This window comes from Sapajus apella, unplaced genomic scaffold (genome assembly GCF_009761245.1).
Source record: "Sapajus apella isolate SASKATOON/1434 unplaced genomic scaffold, GSC_monkey_1.0 scaffold14, whole genome shotgun sequence".
Taxonomy (NCBI): Eukaryota; Metazoa; Chordata; class Mammalia; order Primates; family Cebidae; genus Sapajus; species Sapajus apella.
Genome location: NW_022436954.1, coordinates 33,080,475 through 33,106,065, shown reverse-complemented (window position 1 = coordinate 33,106,065; position 25,591 = coordinate 33,080,475).

The following is a 25,591-nucleotide window of genomic DNA, read 5'->3' as shown; positions in this document are numbered from 1 at the left end:
TCGTTATAAAAATGATTTTCATGACCTGAACTACACTTTTTAACATCTGGTTTATTTTTATTGATTGATTGATTGTTTACATATGGCATTTGATATTGCAGGACAAGAAGGGATGATGATTAATATTCTGTAATGGTTCTGGGACATTTGGCTTTGCATATGAAAAAATTCATGAATGGGGGATTTCTACCAAGATGGCCGAATAGGAACATCTCTGGTGTGCAGTTTCCAGCAAGAGCAACGCAGAAGGCACGATATCTCTGCCTTTCCAACTGAGGTACAAGGTTCATCTCATTGGGACTGGTTAGACAATGGGTTCAGCCTAAGGAGGGTGAGCTGAAGCAAGGTGGGGCATCGCCTCACCCAGGAAGCGAAAGGCACCAGAAAATTCCTTCTCCTAGCCAAGGGAAGCCATTAGGGACTTTTCCTGACACTATGGCACTCTGGCTCAGATACTGTGCTTTTCCCTTTTCACACAGTCTGCACAACCTGCAGACCAGGAGATCCCGTGTGGTGACGACACCACCAGCTGCCCAGGTTTCCAGCACAAAACTGGGGGCCATTTTAGCAGCAGCAGGGTTTTTTTTTTTTTCCTTATATACCAGTGGCACCTGGAACACCAGCAAGGTAGAACTGCTCATTCCCCTGAAAAAGGCACTGAAGCTAGGAAGCCAAGTGATCTGGCTCGATGAGTCCTATCCACATGAAGACCAGCAAGGTAAGATCCACTGGCTTGAAATTCTTGCAGCCAGCACAGCAGTCTGAGCTCCACCTAGAACATTTGAGCTCAGTGCGGGGAGGGGCGTCCACCATTACTGAGACTCAGGTAGGAGGTTTTAACCTCGCCTGTGTAAACAAGGTCAGTAGGAGGTTTACATAGCAACTGGGCAGAGCCCCTGGCAGCTCAGCAAGGCCTCTGCAGGCAGACTGTCAGTCACTAGACTCCCTTCTTGCTAGCCAGAGCATCTCTGAAAAAAGGCAGCAGCCCATCAGAGACATATAAATAAAGCCCCCAGCTTCCTCTGACAGAGCACCTGGGAAAAGTGGCTGTTGAGGGTTCAGCTTCAACAGACTTAAACGTCCCTGCTGGCATCTCTGAAGAGAGCAATAGATCTCTCAGCACAGGGCTCGAGCTCTGATAAGGGACAGACTGTCTCAAGTGGTCCCCTGATCCCCGTGTATCCTGATAGGGAGACACCTCCCAGTAGGGGTTGACAAACTCCTCATACAGGAGAGTTCTAGCTGGCATCTGGTGGGTACCCTTCTGGGATGAAGCTACCAGAGGAAGAAACAGTCAGCAATCTTTCCTGTTCTGCAGCCCCTACAGGTGATTCCCATACAAGCAGGTTCTGGAGTGGACCTGCAGCAAACTCCAGCAGACCTGCATCAGAGGGCCTGGTTCATTAGAAGGAAAACTAACAAACAGAAAAGACATCTACTCAGATACTCCATCCAAAGGTCACCAACTTCAAAGACCAAAGGTAGATGATAAATTCACAAAGATGGGAAGAAACCAGTGCAAAAAGGCTGAAATTGCCAAAAACCAGAATGCCTCTTCTCATCCAAGAGATCACAAATCCTCACCAGCAAAGGAAGAAAACTGGATGGAGAATGAGTTTAACAAATTGACAGAAGCATGCTTCAGAAGTTGTGTAATAACAAACTTCTCCAAGCCAAGGGAACATGTTCTAACCAAGAACCTTGAGAAGAGGTTAGACGAAATGCTAACTAGAATAGCCAGCAGAGAGAAGAACATAAACAACTTGCTGGAGCTGAAAAACACAGCTCACAGAATTTCAATAGCTCAATCAATCAGCCGAAGACAGGATGTCAGAGATTGAAGATCAACTCAGTGAAATAAAGTGAGAAGGCAAGATTAGAGTGAAAAGAAATAAAACCTCCAAAAAATATGGGATTATGTGAAAAGACGAAATCTACATTTGATTGGTGTACCTGAAAGTGGCGGGAAGAATGAAACCAAGATGGAAAACACTCTTCAGGATATTATCCAGGAGAACTTCCCAACCTAGCAAGGCAGGCCAACTTTCAAACGCAGGAAATACAGAGAACACTTCAAAGATATTCCTCAAGAAGAGCAACCCTGAAATAATATAATCACCAGATTCACCAGGGTTGAAATGAAGGAAAAAAAATGCTAAGGGCAGCTAGAAAGAAAGGTTTGGTTACCCACAAAGGGAAGCCCATCAGACTCACAGCAGATCTCTTGGCAGAAATCCTATATGCCAGAAGAGATTGGGGGCTATTCAACATCCTTATAGAAAAGAAGTTTAAACTCAGATTACATATCCAGCCAAACTAAGTTTCATAAGCCAAGGAGAAAAAATCCTTTATGGACAAGCAAGTACTGAGACATTATGTCACCAGCAGGCCTGCCTTACAAGAGCTTCTGAAGGAAGCACTAAACATGGAAACAAACAATCAATCAGTACCAGCCATTGCAAAAATGTACAAAATGGCAAAAGACCATTGACACAAATAAACTACATCAACTAATGGGCAAAATAACCAGCTAGCATTAAAATGGCAGGATAAAATTTACATGTAACAATATTAACCTTAAATGTCAATGGCTAAATGCCCCAATCAAAAGAAAGAGACTGGCTACTTGGATAAAGAGTAAAGACCCAATGGTGTATTGTATTCAGGAGACCCATCTCATGTACAAAGATACACATAGGCTTAAAATAAAGAGATGGAGGAAAATTAACCAAGCAAATGGAGAGCAAAAAAATGGAGGGCTTGCAATCCTAGTCTCTGATAACACAGACTTTAAATCAACAGAGATCAAAAGAGGCAAAGTAGGCATTACATAATGATAAAGGATTCCATGCAACTAGAAGAGCTAAGTATCCTAAATATATATGCACAAAATACAGAAGCACCCAGATACATAAAGCAAATTCTTAATGACCCACAGAGAGAATTAGATTCCCACACAGTAATAGTGGAACACTTTAAAACTCCACTGTCAATATTAGACAGATCAACGAGCCAGAAAATTGACAAGGATATCCGGGACTTGAACTCAGATCTGAACCAAGAGGACCTAATAGAAATCTACAGAACTCTCCACCCCAAATCCACAGAATATACATTCTTCTCAGCACCATATCACAGTTATTTTAAAATTGATCACATAATTGGAAGTAAAACACTCCTCAGCAAATGGAAAAGAGCGGAAATTATAAGTCTCTCAGACCATGGTGCAATCAAATTAGAAATCAGGATTAACAAACTCACTCAAAAATGCACAAGTACATGGAAACTGAACAACCTGCTTCTGAATGACTACTGGATAAATAATGAAGGCAGAAATCAAGATGTTCTTCAAAACAAATCAGAATGAAGACACAATGTGCCAGAATCTCTGGGACACAATTTAAAGCAGTGTGTAGAGGGAAATTTATAGCACTAAATACCCACAAGAGAAATGAGGAAAGATATAAAATCGACACCCTAACATCACAATTAAAAGAACTAGAGGAGCAAGATCAAACAAATTCAAAAGCTAGCAGAGGAGAACTGAAGGAGATAGAGACTCAAACAACCCTTCAAAAAAAATCAGTGAATCCAGGAGCTGGTTTTTTGAAAAGATCAACAAAATAGACTGCTAACCAGATTAATATAGAAGAAAAGAAATAAGAATCAAATAGAGGTAATAAAAAATGATAAAGGGGAAATCAACCCCAATCACACAGAAATACAAACTACTATCAGAAATTACTACAAATACCTCTATGCAAATAAACCTGTAAATCTAGGAGAAACCAATAAATTCCTGGACACTTACACTCACTGAAGACTACATCAGAAAGAAGTTGAATCCCTGAATAGACCAATAGCAAGGTCTGAGATTGAGGCAGCAATTAATAGTCTATCAACAAAAAACAGTCCAGGGCCAGACGGGTTGACAGCCTAATTCTACCAGAGGTACAAAGAGGAGCTGGTACCATTTCTTCTAAAACTATTCCAAACAATACAAACAAACAGAAGGAATCGTCCCTAACTCTTTTCATGAGACCACCATCATCCTGATACCAAAACCTGGCAGAAACACAAATAAAAAATAAAATTTTAGGCCAATATCCATGATGAACATTGATGCAAAAATAATAAAATACTAGCAAACTGAATCCAACAGCACATCAAAAAGCTTATCCACCATGATCAAGTCAGCTTCGTTCCTGGGATGCAAGGCTGGTTCAACATCTGCAAATCTATAAACATAATCCATCACATAAACAAAACCAAAGACAAAAACCATGTGATTATCTCAATAGAGGCAGAGAAGACCGTCAACAAAATTCAACAGCCCTTTATGCCAAAAACTCTCAATAAACTAGGTATCAATGGAACACATCTCAAAATAATGACAAACCTACAGCCAATATCATACTGAATGGGCAAAAACTGGAAGCATTCCATTTGAAACCTGGCACAAGACAGGGATGCCCTCTTCCACCAGTCCTATTCAACATAGTATTGGAAGTTCTGGCCAGGGCAATCAGGCAAGAAAAAGGAAGTCAAATTGTTTCTATTTGCAGATGACACAATTATATATTTAGAGGTCCCCACTGTCTCAGACCAAAATCTCCTTAACCTGATAAGCAATTTCAGCAAAGTCTCAAGATACAAAATCAATGTGCAAAAATCACAAGTATTCCCTATACACCAGTAATAGAAAAACAGGGAGCCGTAGCATGAGTGAACTCCTACTCACAATTGCTCTACAAAGAGAATAAAATACCTAGGAATACAACTAACAATGGATGTGAAGGACCTCTTCAAGGAGAACTACAAACCACTGCTCTAGGTAATAAGACTAAGACAGGAAATAACATATGGAAAAATTAATATTGTGAAAATTGTCAAACTGTCCAAAGTAATTTATAGATTCAGTGGTGTCTCCATCATGCTACTATTGACTCTTTTCATAGAATCTACCTTAAACTTCATACAGAACCAAAAAAAAAAAAGCCCACATAAGACAATCCTAAGGAATAAAACAAACAAACAAAAAAGCTGTAGACATCATGCTACCTGACTTCAAACTATATTACAGGGCTACAGTAATCAAAACAGCATGGTACTCGTATCAAAACAGAGATATAGACCCATGGAACAGAACAGAGGCCTTAGAAAGAATGCCAGACATCTATAACCATCTGATCTTTCACAATCCTGACAAAAACAAGCAAAAAAAAAACAAAATGGGGAAAGTATTTCCTGTTAAATAATGGTGTCAGGAAAACTGGCTAGCCATATGCAGAAAGCTGAAACTAGATACCTTCCTTACACCTTATACAAAAATTAACTCCAGATGGATTAAATATTCAAACATAAGACCTAACGCCATAAAAACCCTAGAATAAAGGCTAGGCAATAGCATTCAGAACATAGATATGGGCAAGGACTTCATGACTAAAACATGAAAAGCAACAGGAACAAAAGCCAAAATAGATAAATGGGATCTAATTAAACTAAAGAGCTTCTGCACAGAAAAAGAAACTATCATTAGAGTGAACCAGCAACCAACAGCATGGGAAAAAAATTCTGCAATCTACCCATTTGACAAAGGGCTAATATCCAGAATCTACAAAGATCTTAAATTTACAAGAAAAAAACAATACCATCAAAAAGTGTGTGAAGGATATGAACAGACATTTCTCAAAAGAAGACATTTATGCAGCCAACAAACATATGACAAAATGCTCATCTCTGGTCATTAGACAAATGCAAATCAAAACCACACTGAGATATCATCTCATGCCAGATTAGAATGGCAATCATTAAAAAATCAGGAGACAACAGATGCTGGAGAGGATGCAGTGAAATAGGTATGCTTTAACACTGTTGGTGGGAGTGTAAATTAGTTCATCCATTGTGGAAGACACTGTGGTGATTCCTCAAGGATCTAGAAATAGAAATACCATTTGACCCAGTAATCCCATTACTGGGTATACCCAAAGGATTATAAATCATTCTATTATAAAGACACATGCACACACGTTTATTGTGACACTGCTGATAATAGCAAAGACTTCAACCAAACCAAATGTCCATTAATGATAGACTAGGTAAAGAAAATGTGGCACATATATGGCATGGAATACTATGCAGCCGTAATAAAGGATGAGTTCCTGCCCTTTGTAGGGATATGGATAAATCTGGAAACCATCATTCTCAGCAAACTCACACAAGAACAGAAAACCAAACACCACATGTTCTCATTCATAAGTTTGAATTGAACAATGAGAATACATGAACAGTGGGAGAGGAACATCACACACACCAGGGTCTATTGGCGGGGGTGAGGGGGACATGTAGGGGAGGGATAGCATTAGGAGAAATATCTAATGCAGATGACGGGTTGATGGATGCAGCAAACCACCATGGCATGGGTATACCTATTAACAAACCTGCGTGTTCTGCACATGTACCCCAAAACTTAAAGTATGATTAAAAAATTTAAAAAATCATGAATAAAAGTATATATACAATCTGTGTTTGTATAGGTTCTCTCCATAATGTTTGCACAATGATGAAATCACCCAACAGTTCATTTTTCATAACATATCCTCATCATTAAGTGATACATGCTGTACTCTAATCCTTCATAATGTTTTTTTTTTCCTGAGACTCAGTCAGTCTTCTCACATACATACATATATTAAACCATAACAAATAACTGAGAAACATTTTCTAGAATTCTCTGGAAAAACATCTTTGTATGCCTAGTTCTGATCTCTCTAGCAGTCTTCTCTGCAACTTCTTGCCTGAAGTTATCTGTCTTTTCAATTCAAAAAGTCTGCCAGACACCACTTACTTTCACCAGATTCAGATTTAAGAATGTCTAGAAATTACTGGAACCTAAATGACACCAGTCTTTTAAGCTTTAGTTTTACAATAAAGAGATAAGACATTGGGAGAATAAAATATGATTACAAAGACCAGTAGTATAAAAAGCTAAAATGCCATTATATTTACTTATTTTTTGTCTTGTTTTCCTTTTGTCTGCCTATAAAAAAATAAAACTCTCTTAGTTTCTAATAGATTAAAAATATCTTTAATGTCAAGGTACTGTGTCAATTTAGAGCTCTTAACTTAGACCCTCCTATTAATCTGCAAAGCACAAGTCAAGTCTGGGAATATAAAGGAGAATTCTAAGTTGAAAAGTGGCATTTATTCTTCAATTCAGAAGAAGCTCTTATTGTAATAAATAAAATAAAAAGAACTTCCTTTGTAGATCTTTCAGGGGCAGGAAATATAAGATATATATTAAGTAGACCATGTGATGAACTTTAATTGGAAGATATGGGTAAGAATACCAAGACTTCCATTGTTTGCTCTAACTATGTGATATTGTGCACAATATTTAAACATTCTGAGTCTCTGTGTTAATACGCTCTCACAATGCATTAAAGAAATTCCTGACACTGCATAATTTATAAAGAAAAGAGATTTAATTGGCTCACGGTTCCACAGGCTGTACAGGAAGCATGGTGCTGGCATCTGCTTGGGTTTTGAGGAGTCCTCAGGAAACTTAACAACCATGGTGAAAGACAACGGGGTCAGAGGCACATCACATGGCCAGAGCAGGAGCAAGAGAGAATGAGGGAGTAGGTGCGACACACTTTAAAGCAATTAAATCTCAGAACTCCCTATTGTGAGAAAGATTCCAAGGGGGATGGTGCTAAACCATCATTCAACCACCTCCCTCATGAGAAATCCACCTCCACGATCCAACCACCTTCCACCAGGCCCCACCTCCAACACTGGGGACTGAAATTCAGTGTGAGATTTGGGCAGGGACACAGATTTAAGCCATATCAGTCTAGGCCCCTTATTTTGTTTATTTTCTGTCCAACATATTAGAATATAAGCTTCTCCCAGGAAGGAACCATGGCTGTTTAATTAATGTTTGTATCCCTAACATGTAGCATAATATGATTATATGTTATGTGTAAATCTAATAGAAGATATTTAATAATTGTTTTAAGGAAGGAATAAAAGTTCCCTTGTTTTCAGTTAAATCAAGGGAGGCAAAATACTCACAAAGCCTCTTGTATAAGATCCACTGATGCTCCCATCTTTTTCTCACTCTCCTAGTGTCTTCATTTTTACCTTGAATTTCATAGTCAATTTAACCACTGCTTTGCATGTATTTCAACTGCCTTGCTTCTATCTCTACATTTATTCTATTCTTTTTTCTAAATCACAATCCTGGTTAAATGTAATTCCTTACCAGTTGGGAGTCCTTACCACTGGTAAGTAGAGATGCAGGGGTAACAATACATCTCTCAGAACTCCATCAGTACAGCTAGATGTGGCTGGATAAATACGTATCACCACTCAGGTTAAAATCATTACCACAAACCTCAAGCACAGCCTTTATTGCTTGGCAATAAAACTACATTTCTTCAGTCCATTCATTTACTGACTTGTAAGACAATTATTTTATGCATTCCTTTTGATCTTCAAACACCACTCTGATTTGAGTTTCTACTTCATTATGGAAATTAAAGCACTCCGAGAAGAATTTGTTCAAACTATCACCACTGAACTACTGACATACTAGCATTTGTGTTTATACACCTACCCTTCTTTCCTATTTATACGTAGAGATTATTCATGCTCCTATTTAAAGCCAATTCTCTGAATTTCCACCATATATCACCCTTTCATCTATTCAAATACATTCATGCACTGCTTAACAACATTTTGTTCAATTACAGGCCATATATACCAGTGGTCTCATGAGATCATACTACCTAATGTCTACTGTACTTTTTCCATATTTTAGATTTGGTTAGATACCCAAATACTCACAATTGTGTTGCAGTTGCTTACAACATTTAGTACAGTAACCTGCTGTAGAGGTTTGTAGCCCAGGAGCAATAGGCTAGACTATATAGCCTAGGTGTTTAGTAGGCTATGCCATCTAGGTTTGTATAAGTACACTCTGATGTTTGTATAATGATGAAATCACCTAACAATGCATCTCTCAGAATGTATGCCCATCTATAAGTGATGCATAACTGTAATTTTAAAAAAGTTCCCCTCTCTCCAAATGGATAGAACTAGAGGCCCTTGTTGTAAATGAAATGACTCATATACAGAAAGTCAAAACCTACATGTTCTAACTTATAAAAAGAAGCCAAATAATGAGTACACATGGACATATAGAAAGGAGGGAGTGAGGGCTGAAATACTACCTATTAAGTACAATGCATACTATTTGGGTGATAGGTACACTAACCGCTCAGACTTCAGCAGTATGCAAAATATCCATGTAACACAGTTGTATGTAGTTTTAGACCGTTCTTGCATTGCTGTAAAAATACTTCAGGCTAGATAATTTATAAAGAAAAGAGGTTTAATTTGCTCATGGTTTTGCAGGCTGCACAGGAAGACTGGTGCTAGCCTGTGCTTATGGTGAGGCCTTAGGGAGCTTACAATCATGGCAGAAGGCAATGAGAAGCCAGCATGTCACATAGCGACAGTGGGAGCAAGAGAGGAAGTGTGAAGGTGCCACACACTTTTAAACAACAAGATCTCACATAAGCATAGAGTGAGGACTCACTCATAAAGAGAGCACCAAGCTATTCATGAAGAATCAACCCCCATGACCCAAATACCTCCCACCAGGCCCCTCCTCCAACACTGGGAATCACATCTCAAAGTGAGATTTGGAGGGGAACACCTCCAGACCAGGTCAAATTTGTATTCCTAAATCTATACAAATATAAAGTTGAAAAAAAGTCCCCCTCTCTCTTCTATGTCATCATTTTTTCTTTATTTGAATTATTACATCAGCATTTAAATATACTGCTACTTCTATTTTAAAAATAAAGCCCCCTGACCTCACTTGGCCTCCAACTACCATCTCATTTTTCTAATTCTATCTATAGAAAAACTTCTCTAAAAAATATTTTCTGTCTATCCTGTTCTTTCATCATTTCAATCCACTTCATTTAAACTCTCTCCACTACCCCACTGAAACTACTCTTACTGACATCACCAAACAGTATCCATACACTAAGTCTAATCAAATATTCCCAGTCATTTTCTTGACCTATGCTCAGTGTTTCACACAGTTTATTGCTCTCTTCTAAAAACTATTTGTTTAGTTCCTAGAATATCACACTCCTTCCTACTCACTTGTTCTTTTCAATCTATTTTGCAGGTTTTTCTTCTTTCTCTGATGTTTTACCTTTGGTGTAACCCAGGGCTCAATTCTTAGACCTTATTTCCTCTCTCTCTACACTCACAATTAGGATGAAGTCATCCCCAGTGTCATGGCTTTAAATACCGTTTATATGCTAATAACTCCCAGCCAGGTTGTCTTCTATGAAATTATAATACATAGAGTCAGATGGTTGCCTCTGAAATCTAAACTACTGTATTAACTATGACCAAAACAAAACTCTTACAACCCGTTTTCAAATTTACTTCAAATACATTTTCCTCATGTTACTTAATGGTAGACAATTCTGTATTTTTATTTGCTTAGAACAGAAATCATTGCCTTCTTAATTTTTCTCACACTACACATTTGGTTCAATAGATAGTCGTCCACTTACATTTTATATCCAGAATCACATGACTTCACACTCTCCAGCCTAAGTCACTGTCACTGCTTTCATGGATTATTGCAATTTATTTCTAACTGGTTTACCTACCTTCACCTTTGCTCTTCTGCAGTCTATTCTCAGCACAATGGCCAAGATAATTATATAAAGAGTATCAGGGTCATGTCATTTTTCTGTTCAGAACAATGCAGTCTTCCTCCATGGCACACAGAATAAAAGCCAAAGTTCTTAAAATAACCTGTGAGACCCTATTAGACCTGACTTCCTATCATCTCTCAGATCTCATCTACTATTCTAACTCAGCACTGCATGGCCACCCTGGCCTCCTCACTGTACAAGTATATACCAAAGATGAAACTGCTTCAAAACTTTGTAAGCCTTTTCCTTCTTCCGGGAACTTCTCTCAAATAGCCACATGCCTCACTACCACACATCCTTCAACCCTTTGTTATACTACTCATTTCCCAATGAAGCCCGCTCTCACCAACCCTATTTAAAACTGCATAACCACTATCCAGCCCTCCCAAAACCAGTGCCTTTATATGATTCAGACAGGAAAATAAATCACACCAGATTTTAAAAACAGAGAACATTTAGTATAAGGAATTAATGACAAAGCTGTGGAAGAGCTGAGAAGCTAAAAAGAGGATGGAGAAGCAGCCCAGGCATTAGCAACAGCAAGAAACATCTACAAAAACCTCATGGGACTAGACAGACTAGCAAAGGGAATGATGTTACCAGAACCCTGAATGCAGGGTTTCTGGTGTGAGTTAAAACCATAGTGAAGGTTGTCCAGCTAAATCTCTACTGGAACCAAAGAAGAGGGACTGTTTGACTGCGTGCCCCAGGAATCAGAGAGAGGTAAGAGAAATACCCTGGTTTCTGTTCTCCCAAACTCCTTTGTTTAACACTGGGTAAACCCACCCAAGTCCAGAAGGCCAGGAAACTTGAGAAATGTAGTTGTCTGTAATGCATGGTAAAACCAAGATAGGCAGAGGGTAGCAGGTTGGTGCACTTACCATCTCTTTAGTGTACCAGACAATGCAATTGGTTTAATATCTCTGCCTTAACAAGATCAAAGGTGAGCAAGGGAATGGATATCTGTTTATTTTATTTACTTGGATATTCCTACCACTTGGAAATATGTCTGCCACATAGTAGATGTCAAATATACGTGTAGAATGAGTGAATATGGTAGAATATGAGGGTTGAGAAATGGATTTGCTTCTTACACCCATCACAAAACTTTTATGAATTAAAATCATCTACCTATGTGATAATTTGTATTCATTACAAATTACTCATGAGGATTTATTGTAGAAAAGGTTATCAGAGTGAAAGAACAAATGTTCACAATAGGTGACACATGAAGGACAGAAGCACAGAATGACTGCCTCCCACAGGTAACTTGTGAAAAAGTGGCATTTCATGACTTTTGGAGAAAGCAGAAAAGAGGAATGCTTGTTTAAGTGCTAAAGAGAGTTTGAAGGAGAGATGGAGTCAAGATAGAGAAAGAGAATTTCAAGCAGCTGCGCATTAAGGAATAGAGTGATGAATAAGAAATAGAGAAGTCTTAGGCCTTTAACAGTTTGTCAGTGATGACTATAAGCAATAAAAAACAAAGCTGGAGGCATCATGCTACCTGACTTCAAACTATGCTACAGGGCTACAGTAATCAAAACAGCATGGTACTGGTACCAAAACAGAGATGTCGACCAATGGAACAGAACAAAGGCCTCAGAAATAATGTGACACATCTACAACCATCTGATCTTTGAAAAACCTGACAAAAACAAGCAATGGGGAAAGAATTCCCTATTCAATAAATGGTGTTGGGAAAACTGGCTAGCCATATGCAGAAAGCTGAAACTGGACCCCTTCCTTACAGGTTATGCAAAAATTAACGCAAGGTGGATTAAAGACTTAAACATCAGACCTAAAACCATAAAAATCCTAGAAGAAAACCTAGGCAATACCATTTAGGACATAGGCATGGGCAAATACTTCATGACTAAAACACCAAAAGCAATGGCAACAAAAGCCAAAATATGCAAATGGGATCTAATTAAAGAGCTTCTGAACCACAAAAGAAACTATACTCAGAGTGAACAGGCAACCTACAGAATGGCAAAAAATTATTTTGCAGTCTCTTTATCCAATAAAGGGCTAATATCCAGAATCTACAAAGAACTTAAACAAATTTACAAGAAAAAAAAAAAACATCAGAAAGTGGGCAAAGGATGTAAACAGTCACTTCTCAAAAGGCGACATTTTTGCAGCCAACAAACATATGAAGAAAAGCTCATCAACACTGGTCATTAGAGAAATGCAAATCAAAACCACATTAAGATACCATCCCCTGCCAGTTAGAATGGTGATCATTAAAAAGGAGACAACAGATGCTAGAGAGGATGTGGAGAAACGGGAACACTTTTACATTGTTGGTGGAAGAGTAAATTAGTTCAACAATTGTGGAAGACAGTGTGGCCATTCCTCAAGGGTCTAGAACTGGAAATACCATTTGACCCAGCAATCCCATTATTGGATATATACCCAAAAGACTATAAATCATTCTATTATAAACATGCACACATACATTTATTGGGCACTGTTCACAATAGCAAAGACTTGGAACCAACCCAAATGCCCATCGATGATAGACCGGATAAAAAAAAATGTGGCACATATATACCATGGGATACTATGCAGCCCCAAAAAAGGACAAGTTCATGTCTTTGCAGGGATACAGCTGAAGCTGGAAACCATCATTCTCAGCAAACTAACACAAGAACAGAAAAATACCACATGTTCTCACTCATAAATGGGAGTTGAACAATGAGAACATCTGTACACAGGGAGGGGAACATCACACACCAGGGAGTGTCAGGGGGTTGGGAACTGGGGGAGGGATAGCATTAGGAGAAATACCTAATGTAGACGATGGGGTAATGGATGCAGTAAAACACCATGGCACATGTATGCCTATGTAACAAACCTGCACGTTCTGCACATGTACCCCAGAACTTAAAGTATAATTTAAAAAAAGAACAAGGAGAAAAAAAAATAGCAGGGAATGGGAATTGATATATTTGCTATGCTTACTTTCAACAATCTTTCTAATATAAATATGAATTATAAGTTAATAACACTAAAGCTATGTCTTCTTTTTCAAAAAAAATAATAATATAGGGCTGAACTTCACATTATTTCCTAACATCCACAGACTCAAGAGTTTAAATGTTATAAAGAGACCTATAAACACTCTTCTATGACACTTCTAAAATAAATTAGTGTCATCGCCTTCCTCATTCTGCTGTACCTCCCTGCATTAATTAGTGAGGGCATTTTTTCCCTCATTCAGCCGTTACCTTTCTCTATTCTCTTTTCCATTCTTTAATTTCCTCTTTTCCTCCTTTTTAAACTAATCTCCTTTTATCCTCTTTAACTTTATTTTCTTATCTTTTTCCTACACTTCCTCTCCACACATATTTATGGGAAGCTTATATACGCCTGCAATTTGAATAAGGCTGTTGTTATATTGACAGTGATACAATAGACATATCTATCATAAAACTCTCTCCTGGCTGCAGGCCCACTTCTACTGTCAAAGATAGCTTCGCTGTGCTCTAGGCTGGAATTCAGTTTCCCAAATACCTTCCCTGTAAGCTCACTGCTTATTGCACCACGCTGTCCTACGAGCAGTGGTAGAAGTAGGCACAATGGACTTGTATATGTTCAGCTTCCATTCCTGGCTCAGCTAATTGATGGCTGCACAACTTCGGGAATAATTTCAAACTTATTTGAGTTTTTTACCTTATGCAAAATAAGTTAATAATCCTTACCTCATAATTTTGTCATGATGATTAAATATGATAACGCTCATGTGAAAAGCTGAGTTTTTCTATTCTTGGGAGTTCACTAAAATGGAATAAACATAATCCTATATGTGATGGGTTCCTTTGGATGCTGCTTTATCCCTTTAGGGATTCCAGAGGAATTGAGTACCTGATTTTCCTATTATATTTGGTTTTGAGATCCTACTTTGAGTGAATGAGTGCAGATAATAGACTCATTTTGGTAGTAAGTGAAAAATATGGCCACAATTTATTTTTGCTGTAACTTTTATTAAGAGCTGGGCTTCATTTCCTTATCCTTTGAATTTGGGCTAGCTCTGTGACTCTACTTTGACCAATAGAATGTGAAAGATGTGACACTGTGCAATTTCTGAGCCTAAAGCTCAAAAGATCTTGCAGCTTCCACCATTGCTGTCTTAAAACACTGAAACTCACTAAAGAACAATTTTCTTTTCTGTGAAGTGATATACCAAAATTACTTGCCTCATTAAGATTTTTTTTAAGGATTATGTGAAATGGTACAGGTCAAAGGTTCAGCACAGAGTACTTAGTAAATGTAATCTGTTTTCCTCTATAGTTTCCTCATCAGTGATAACATTATTCTAATTATAAAACTCTCTGAGCCATAGGGAAATCCAGGTCACTCTTCCTATTGCATATACTCTCACCTCCTTGCCTTTGTAGATTATTACCTCCTCCTCTAATGTCTTTCTTCACCCTGAACCCAAATTTTATTCATTGTGGTTATTTCTACTCATTCCCTAAGGAGCAATTTATAAATTATCTTCATGCATCCTTCTCTTGAATCATCCCGAAACCATCCCTCCACCTCCCCACCCTAGGTCCAAGGAAAAGTTGTCTTCCACAAAACTTGTCCCTGGTGCCAGAAATGCTGGGGACTGCTGGACTAAGACATGCGTAGCAAGGTATGTTACCTGGGTGCTAAATGTTGATTCAAGGGTCTATTAATATATCTTAATTTCATACTTCTATTTTCTTAATGTACCCTCTAATAATAACAAAATCTACTTCCTTTTGGTTATGAAGAAATGGGAAAACATATGGGAATTTTAAAAGACCTGTTACAAAGTGATTTAAAGGATGTTTCTAAATGGCTGCTAAAAATAAGCAAATTGTGAAATAAAGTTTGAAACAAATATTAATTCATTTGGATAAAGCTGGTTTTAGATCAGTGTAGAAATTATTAAAATAGATTTCAGCAATGGAGCCCAGACTCCTGAATATCTATGAGATCTAGGACTATTCATTTTCTTTCTCTGGGTCTTTCTTTTCTTATCTGTAAAATGAGCTAGGGTTGGATAAAGTAACTGTTCCATTGAGTCTTACCAACACAGTCCAGATTACCAGTTTTTATTTTTAATTTTGAATAGTGCCACTAGGTGGCAGCAGGAATTTAATAATATCTATCTTAGTTTTCTAGTTTCCAAAAAAGAGGTTTTGCTTGAGTAGGAATCATTTTGGAAAATACTACTACCATACCACCACTACATTAAACACAGCTAAAAGACAATATCTAAAGCACACGATCATGAAAACAAACCAATTCGAACTCACCTCAGCACATTGCTATGTTATAAAATACATTGTCACAAGGTCTAAATTTTTATTATTATATGTCTTAATTCTGTGAACTCTAAGCATGTATATACAACTACCAGCTCACTATTTCACCTTAGATGTCTAATAAGTATTTCACAACTAAACACAGCCAAACAAAACTCAGTTTCTCTCTTGCAACCCTTATACCTTCAAAGCTTTTGCCATCTCAGAAAATGAAAATATTATTTCCCTTGTTTCTTAATCCAAATTTGTAGGAGCCATAAATTACTTGCTTCTTTTTCTCCTATTCCACATACCACCCAGCGGAAATGCCTTGACTTTACCTTCCAAACCCATTGCTAAAGTTGCCATTTATGTCCGTCTTCACGGCTACCATTGTTTTCTCTTACTGGAATGAACTCAAAACCCACTACTTGAACTTCCTATTTCTCTTTTTGTCCCTCTGCAATCCATGTTCTATATTTTAACTAGACTCATTGTTTAGAATATAATCTCAATAATACCAGATATTACTCTGTGGTTTAAAACTCTCTGCTATCGTTTGCTTATTTGTTCCCTCAAAACCTCATGCTGCAGTTTGATCCTAATGTTGGATGCGGAACCTAATCAGAGGTTTTTGGGTCATAGGAGTGGATCCCCCCTCATGAATATATTAATACCCTCCCTGGGGTTGGAAGGAGTGAACAGGTTCTAGCTCTATTAGCTCCAGTGAGAGCTCGTTAAAAAGAGCCTGCTACCTCCCACTTTGTCTTGTTTCCTCTCTTGTCATGCGGTCTCTCTGCACTGGCCCCCCCTTCACCTTCTGCCATGAATGGAAGCAGCCTGACACCCTCACCAGATACTCAGTTCTCCGGCCAGCAGAATCAGGGGCCAATAAGCCTCTTTATTTCAGTTTGGTTCAAAATTAATTGCAGTTTTTGCCATTACTTTCAAAGACAAAAACAGCAATGACTTTTGCACCAACCTAATACATTACCTAGCATCCATTATTCCTTTATAACAACACTAAATGGACTAAGACACCCTCTGAAAGATTCTCATTGCCCTTAAAAATATTCCAACTCTATGACGTGATCTATACAGATCTATGTAGATCATCTATGACATGATCTACATGTTTTCATAATCCCATGGCTTCTTCCTACACTTACAATTTACACATTCAATCACTCTGCTTCAGCAACACTGAGCTTCCTCCCACCCTGTACACACATGCACACACACACACACACACACACACACACACACATGCACCAATCTCTTCTGCTTTAAGTTGGTTCTTCCCTCTGTCTGGAATGCTCCAATACTACCAATGACTGGCTCCTTTTCATCCTTCAAGTCTCAGCTTATAGAAGTCCTACATACCTAGACCATCTGTGGACACTTTCTTTACGTTAGCCTAATTTGTTTCCATTTCAGTAATTACCACTCTCTGAATTATCTTGTCTATTCATGTTTACTTGTTTATTATCTTTTCTCACTAAAATATGTAACTTAGGCCAGAAATATATCATGTATTCATCACAGTGGGTATATTTCAAATGAAGTATGGATAGAATTGGGTTTTTCATGAAAGGTTAAAAGGATACACCAACATCATAAAGAGAAACAAGATTTCCCTATTGATCTTTGGTCTTCTTTGAACCCAGTAATTTAAAAGCACTTATTTTTCCTGTGAAAATCCTCATATGACAAGCATTTTTGTCTTTAGCAATTTTTTTAATCTCTCAGTAACCCTTTAACAACAAAATTATTTATAGCCTCTTAGCAATGACAACAAGCAATATTTGAGTCCTTACCCTGTGCTAAACCCAGGGATAAATACTGTACATTTCTAGTATATTAATCATTAAAACTTCCCTGTGATTGGAGTTCATTCTGATATTTTCTAAAATATTATAGTCAATGCAGCAACTGAGAGTAAGGGCTAGTACCAAAGTCTCCCAGGTCTGTTAGCTAGTTTGTACTGGAGCCAGGATCTCATCTCTAGCAGTTCTGGTCCAGAGACTGTCCATTCAACTGCCTTGTTGCCTTGGTCTCTGTACTAGTTTGTTGTGGCTGTTATAACATATTTTTGCAAATGTAGTGGCAATGCACATTTATTCTCTTAAAGTTGCAGAAGTCAGAAGTCTGAAGTCATTTTTACTAGGTTAAAGTTAAGATGTAGTTAGAGCTAATTTATTCTGGATTCTAGGCAGGAAGAATTTGTTTTCTCAACTTTCACCTTCTAGTGGCTGCCTGTATTTCTTGGCAGTGACTCCAAAGTTCATCACTCAAGTCTCTGCTTCAGTCATCACATCACCTTCTCCTCCACCCCAACTGCTCCCACTTCCTTTTTATAAGGATCCTTGTGATTACACTGAACTAAACCAGATAATCACACATTCCAAGATTCCTAACTTAATCACACACGCAAAGTCCTCTTTGCTGCATAAAGTAACCTTCAAAATTTCCAAAGATTAGGTGGCAGATATATTTGGAGGACCATTTATTAAGCCTCACCACACACACCCCTTGCTAGCCAGTGATGGACAGAGAATACCAGGGTGTCACATTCACTACCTAAGTGACTTGCCTCCATACACATTCTCTCTGTAAGTAATTTAACCTAATGCTTCAGCAAAATTACAGAATGCAGAACATCATGGACCTTTGACTTCACTCACAAATAATTGATGTTGAAAGTGCTGATGGTATGTTATATGTTGATAATAAACATGCCTGCAAAGTGTTAAACACAAATGTTGAAAACTATGTTCTAATGCATTCAGTTTCTGCCTCTTATCTTCTCCTGTTTGGGCTTCTTAAGAACCACTCTGACATGCTATGGATGACTTTTTATTTAAAATGGGAGAATACTTTTTACAAGGTTCAAAAACCCTTGCTTATTACAGATGAGATGTGACCTAAATGAATTAACTAAAAAGAGAATTAATGCTGGGCTTTACTAAACCAGCTCCTCGATGCCAGTCATTAAAAATTGATATTGGCAAGCAGTGAAATACCTTGTAAAGTGCCCAGTAGCATCTATAAATAAATTTACAATTCACTTAGGATGGAAATAGTACCGAGGAAGACTAGAATACATCAATAGGGCTGTAAGATGATGCTTTTGCTTCCCTTTACTTCTGACCTCTCAATTACAAAGACTTCTCAAAAGAGGGCTGGTGGTAGAGCATCACCCCCACATTGCTGCTCGCAGCATATCTGGCAACACAGAGCTTCCATTGCAACTCTCATTTCATTACATTCCTGGAAGCAGAATAACTTTCCAAGTCCAAAGTGGTTCTGTAAGAGGAATAGTTTAAGCACAGGACCATCTGCAATCAAGGTCAAATTGTCTCCATGGCACATTTTTTTAAAAGCTACTATAACTGAGAGTTTCAATTTATTTCTGTTTGCAAAGAGATGAGAATATATGATACCACTAAGAGAAATTGTAATTTTGCTATAAAGAAGTGCTTTTCAAATTATTTTTGACAAAAAATAAGATCATTTTGTAAGGAAAAAAAAAGAGGCCTGTTTGAAATATTGTTGACAAATGTTTATTCTATGGTTCTTTTTCAGGAATTTGAAATACTGGAATAGCAATAATAAAGGCGCTGAGAAGTCCTACAATAAGGAAATATCTGTAACTTTGTTGAATATTTTTAACCACTGACTCCATGACATAGTTTGAGTATTTGTCCCCACTCAAATCCCATGTTGAACTGTAATCCCCCATGTTGGAGGTGGGGCCCGGTGGGAGGTGTTTAGGTCATGAGGGTAGATACCTCATAGCTTGGTGCTGTACTCTCAACAATGAGTGAGTTCTCATGAGATCTGGCTGTTTAACTGTTTGGCACCCCTTTCTCCCTTGCTCCTATAAGAGACATGCTGCAGGAGTGCCATGTGGTGAGCAAGCTTCTGCTTCGCCTTCTGCATGAGTAAAAGCTCCCCGAGGCCTCCACAGAAAACAAGCAGATGCTAGTGCCATGCTTGTACAGCCCACAAAACTGTGAGCCGATTAAACTTCTTTTTAAGTTACCCAGTCTCTGCTATTTCCCTATAGTAATGCAAGAATGGCCTAATACACTCCCTTATATGCATATGGCCTGTCTCCATTTTATACAAGGATGCTTTGTGGCATATGCTGTAAGAAACACTGCTCTAAAGAGTTTTTTAGATGAGATGGCTAAAGTATCACAAAAATGGTAATGTGAACAACCATTCTGAAATGGATAGGGCTAAGAAATAACGATCTAAAAATTCAGAAACTAAAATATTTGTCCTATGAAACACTCTCTAAAGGAGTTCAATGTCCATGTAAATTTAGGCAACATTGCACATTACATCTATTTTCTTACAGAGTTAAACATGCTGGAAAAAAAAATCAGCTTTATTTTATCTAATTTTATGAAGTTTATTTGAATATCAATATGCATTTTCCCCCAGGAATAATAAGAAATACCTTGGGGAACTAAGGTGAAAAGCACTTTGGAAAAATATGATATGGTAGCAAGAAGAGATTTAAGATTCCAACCAATTCAGATTTAATTTTAGTTCTGCTACTTGCCGACTGCTTGACTTTGTATAAATTACTTAAGATTTATTTATGTGGTAGGCTCTGAGGACTCCCATGGTAAATTATATCCTTCTTCTCTGCTCAGGTTTTGAAGAAGTTGTTATTTATTATTATTATGTTAATTATTATTAACATATATTATGTTAATAACATATAACATATTATTAACATATAATTATGTTAATTATTATTAAAAAATAATTAAAGTTAAATGTTGAGGCCATAAGATGACATTTATCGCTAACAGGGCTCAGGTTTTAAGACATGGCCAAAAGTCTGCCAATCCTGGTGGACTTGCTCATGCAGAAAGAACACCCTTGCTAAAGAGGAAGAAGAGAGAAGATGAGTCAATCATGCCCATCTATGAACAAATCAGATAAGTTCTTCTATTTCTCGGGTGCTGAGGGATAGAAGGAGTGAAAAGAAATCAGCAGTACCACACCTGTAAAATTCCAAATTCCCTTCAACAAAAAAGAAACCTCTGGACAATGTTAACCCCATCTTTGAAAAGAGGAAATATCATTCACACAAAAGGCTTCACTTGAATATCTACACCAGCTTTCTTCATGATAACACCAAACCAGAAGGAACCAAGATGTCTTTCAATAGGTAGATGGATAAACAAACTGTGATATGGCCATGCAATAGAGCATTATCCAATGATAAAAAGAAACAAAATCCTAAACCATGAAAAGACATGAAGGACCCTTAAATGCATATTGCCATTTAAGGAAGAAGCCAACCTGAAAAGGCTTCATGACATTTGGGGAAAGGCAAAACTATAAAGAAAGTAAAAAGATTGTTGATTCTATGGGTTTCAGCGAGAGGAAGAGGAGGGATGAATAGGTGAAGCATACGGGATCCAAAGGGTGTGATACTATAGGTTATGATTTTAGATGATACTGTATTCTGTAAAAGATTATAGTTCTATATGAAACTATAGCAGTGGATAGCTAATATTGTGCATCTGTCAAAATATGCAGAACTGTAGAACATAATAGTAGATCTTAAACTGTGTACTTTAGTTACTGATAATGTATCAATATTTATTTATTATTTGTAACAACTATTCCACACTAATGTAAGTAATAATAGGGGAATGTAATAATGTAATAATAGGGGAAACTGTGTTTGTGGAGAGGGAGGGGCGATGTATATGGAACTCTGTACCATTGCTCAATTTTTGGTAAATTTAAAACTATAATTAAGTATATTAGTTACAAAAATTAAAATAAATAATACTTTAAAAACAAAAAATATATTAATATGTAATTCATATGGCTGCTCAAATGAAGGAACATACATGTGTACTATGTATATCCTCTACAATAATCAATATCCTTAGCCATCCTACTGACTCTATCCATCCCATTTAAGACTTACTTTCTACATTCTGGAATCAGATTACAATCAGTATTTTTAATCTCTGCCTAACTGGGCTGTTTCCCGGTGACACAGTCTCACAAGATAGAGTAATCGGAGCAAGCCTAAATGCTTCCTCTCCTCTTCTTTAGACCTGCTGGGAGAGGAAAGAGAAGATTCCTAGCCAAGATTGAGAATGAGGTGTTAGAATGAATACACAAACAGGTTGGCATATGCTGATAACAAAGAATGGGTAAGAGGAAATAAAATGAGCAATCTGTTCTTTACCTAAGAAACTGGGCTCTTCCTCATCTGCTTGGGGGAGAAACTATACTTTGACTAGCAGTTCTTAGAGGTGGAACAAAACTCTCAGAGGCCCAGTTTATACTCTTATTTTAAACTACATGCCGGAGATCAAATCACCATGCTTTATTATGACCAGCTTTGTGAGGTACTGATTCTTGTCGAGAGAAAGCATTTAGGGACTGGGGTGCCTAGACAAGAGTAATACACTAATCCTCTTAAAAAACCATTAAGAGCTATTTGTATTAGATTAATATTGCTGTGTAACAATTTTCCACAAATTTAGCAGCTTAAAGCAACAGCCATTTATCAACACCACAGTTTTCTAGGTCAGAGTCTGGAAGGCTCAGCTTGTTTCTCTAAGTTTCAAAGGACCAAAATCAAAATGTCTACAGGGGTGTGTTCCTTTTTGGAGGCTCTGGAGAACAATCTGTCTCCAGGATAATTTATGTCATTTGGACTGGGCACAGTAGCTCATGCCTGTAATATCAGCACTTTAGTAGGCCAAGGCAGGAGGACTGCTTGAGCCCATAAGTTTGACACCGGCCTAAGCATATGATGAGACTTCATCTCTACAAAAAAAAAACTAAAAATTAGCTGGATGTGGTGGCACATCCCTGTTGTCCCAGCTATATGTGTGTATACATATATATATATTTATATATATACATATATATTTTATAAAAATATGTGTATATTCATGTGTATATATACACACTCGTGTATGTGTGTGTGTGTGTATATATATATGTATATATATATAGTGTGTGTGTGTGTGTGTGTGTGTGTGTGTGTGTGTGTATATTTCAGTTCTATGTAGTTGTAGAAACAGGGTCTCTGTTTCCTAGATAGCTGTCCTCTAAGGATCATTGAAGCTTCTAGAAGCTGCCTGCCTTCCTTGACTTTTGGCCCTCTTTTACTTCAAATCCAGCAATGGTGGGGCAAGTCCCTCTCATATATTGAATTGTTTGCCCTTTTTCGATTTCATCTTTTTCTCTTCTGTCTCCCTCTTTCACTTTTAAGGGTCTATTTGATTACATCAGGTCCAACCAGATAATGGTGAATAACCTCTCTATTTTAAGTTCAGCCAATTAGCAACCTTAAAGTTCCTGTTGACATGCATCAAAATATATTCAGAAACATAATATCAGGAGATGAAATATGAGGAATTAAAATCCACCTGTCACACACATTTTATTTTAAATGTATGTATGTATTTTTAATAATTTCAATTTTTATTATAAATTAAAGGGTACGTATACAGATTTGTTACATAGCTGTATTGTGTAATGCTGAAGTTGGGGATACAAACGATCCTGTCACTGAGGTAATGAGCATAGTACCCAATAGGTGGCTTTTCAGCTCATGCCTTGCACCATCTCTCCCCTGTCTAGCTGTCTCCAATGCCTATTGTTCCCATCTTTATGTCTATGTGTATTCAATATTTAACCCTCACTTAAAGTGAGTACATGCAGTGTTTGGTTTTCCGTAGTTTACTTAGGATAATGGCCTCCAGCTCCACCCCTGTTACTGAAAATCACTTCATTTGTTTTTATGGTTGCATAGTATTTCATGGTATATGTACCATATTTCCTTTATCCAGTCCACTGTTGAGGGACAGCTAGATTCATTACATCTCTTTGCTATTGTGAATATCACTGCAGTGAACATACAAGTATATATGTCTTTTTGATAGAATGCATTATTTTCCTATGCATATACACTTAGTAGCGGAACTGCTAGGTTGAATGGTGGTTCTGAGTTCTTTGAGAAATCTCAAAACTGCTTTTCACAATGGCTTAACTAGTTTGCATTCCCAGCAACAGTCTATAAACATTCCTTATTATTTCCTTCTTGCATTGCTATAAATAAATACCTAAGGCTGGGTAATTTATAAAGAAAAGAGGTTTAATTGGCTCATGATTCTGCAGGATTTACAAAATGCATGGTGCTGGCATCTGCTTGGCTTCTGGTAAAGCCTAGGCAGCTTTCAATCATGGCAGAAGTCAAAGGGATAACAGGCAGATCACATGGTGAAAACAGGAACAAACAGGAGAATTGCAAGGACTGCTACACACTTTTAAACAATCAGCTCTTGCAAGAACTCACTATCATGAAGATAGTGCCAAGCCATGTGATATGGTTTGGCTGTGTCCCCACTCAAATCTCGTCTTGAATTGTAGCTCCCATAATTCCCACATGTCATAGGAGGGACCTGGTGGGAGGTAATTGGATCATGGTGGTGGGTCTTTCCAGTGCTGTTCTGGTGATAGTGAATAAGTCTCATGAGATCTGATGGTTTTATAAAAGGCAGTTCCCCTGCACATGCTGTCTCTTGCCTGTCACCAAGCAAGATATGACTTTGCTCCTCCTTTGCCTTCCACCATGATTGTGAGGCCTCCCTAACCATTTGGAACTGTGAGTCAATTAAACCTCTTTTCTTTATATATTACACAGTCTTGGGTATGTTTTTATTAGCAGCATGAGAACAGACTAATCCAAAATGAGAGATTTGCCCCCCATGACAGAAACATCTCCCACCCAGCCTCACCTCCAGCATTGGGGATTACAATTAAACATGAGATTGGACAGGGACAAATATGCAAACTATATCATTCTGCCCAAGGCCCCTCCCAAATTTCATGTCCTCTTCATGTTGCAAAATACAATCATGCCTTCCCAACCGTCTCCCTACATCTTAACTCATTTCAGCATTAACATAAAAGTCCAAAAATCTCAACTGAGACAAGGCAAGTCTCTTCCACCTATAAGCCTGTAAAATTAAAAGCAACTTATTTACCTTCAAAATACAATGGGGTATTGGCATTTGGTAAACATTCCTATTCCAAAAAAAACAAAACAAAATTGTGGTCAAAAAAAAGAGGCTACAGGTCCCATGCAATTTCAAAACCCAGAATAATATTCATTAAATCTTAAAACTCCAAAATAATCTCCTTTGACTCTATGTCCCATATCCAGGTCACACTGGTGCATGAGGTGGCCCCCCCAAGGTCTTGGGCAGCTCCACCCTTGTGGCTTTGTAGGTTTCAGTCCCTGTGGCTGTTCTCACAGGTTGTTGAGTGCCTTTGGCTTTTCCAAGCACAGACTACAAGCTGCCAGTGAATCTACCATTCTACAGTCTGGAGGATGGTGGTCCCCTTTCCATAGCTCCATTAGGCAGTTCTCTAGTGGGGACTCTGTATGGGGCCTCTAACCCCACATTTCCTCTCTGCAGTGCCCTAGCAGAGGTTTTCTGTGAGGCTTCACTCCTGCAGCAGGTTTTTGCCTGGAAATCCATGTTTTCTCATACATCC